Raw genomic sequence first — 962 nt, forward strand, 5'->3', positions numbered from 1 at the left:
CCCCCCTCCCCCCCCTCCCCCCCCCGTTGTCCTCAGGGGCAAATCTCACCCTTTAAGTAGGTCTAGGTCAGAAATATGGCCCTTCATATTTATTATTATTATTAGTAGTATTATTGTTATTGTTATTATTATTATATTAAGAAAGCAACAAAGAAGTCAAAACAAGTAAATCGTCTCCAGATCAGATTTTTTAGTCGTAATGTTCAAATGTTTTTAATTATTAATTATTGTTTTTAAACCTCCTCAAATCTGACCCTTTAAAAATATCTGAAATATGAGTTTCTTTTTCACCAAATTACCAAAAAAACGCTCTTTCATTCCTCTGATCTTAACTATTAGTCCGAATAATTCCTCATGTCTGCTGTTTTTAACTCTAATATAATCATAATTCTCTATAAATGAGGGTTATTGACCATGAATTCCTAAAAGTATAAAACCAGTAAAACACTGGTAGTGGAAACTAAAAAAACTCTGAAAAAGGGACCAAAATGTCCACTATTTGTCCCTTTTTGTCCCGGAGGACAACACACGGGTTAGAACTCTAACACGCGTTCACACTGCGAGCGCCGAGACATTTATTTTAATAATCGGCACTTTCGCCGCATAAACTGCAGATTTCAAAATAAAAGTCGCACACGTCGGCACGTTGCGTTCAGGTGACACCGGAGCAGCCGTTTTCCCCCGTTGCCATGGGAACGTTATGAAGTGACCAGACCAACGGCGTCTCTTTGTCATCAAACTGCAGTTTTAAATGGACTGTCCCTTTAAATGGACTGTCCCTTTACATGAACTGTCCCTTTAAATGGACTGTCCCTTTTAAATGGACTGTCCCTTTAAATGGACTGTCACTTTACATGGACTGTCCCTTTAAATGGACTGTCACTTTTAAATGGACTGTCCCTTTAAATGGACTGTCCCTTTAAATGGACTGTCCCTTTTAAATGGACTGTCCCTTTACATGG

The 962-nt window shown here is 38.7% G+C and overlaps 1 pseudogene; it reads right to left on the bottom strand.

Annotated features, from left to right (window-relative positions):
- Positions 1-962, bottom strand: part of LOC117947267 — a 13,758-nt pseudogene that overhangs the window by 9,315 nt on the left and 3,481 nt on the right.

Source organism: Etheostoma cragini, chromosome 1 (assembly GCF_013103735.1).
Source record: "Etheostoma cragini isolate CJK2018 chromosome 1, CSU_Ecrag_1.0, whole genome shotgun sequence".
Classification (NCBI taxonomy): Eukaryota; Metazoa; Chordata; class Actinopteri; order Perciformes; family Percidae; genus Etheostoma; species Etheostoma cragini.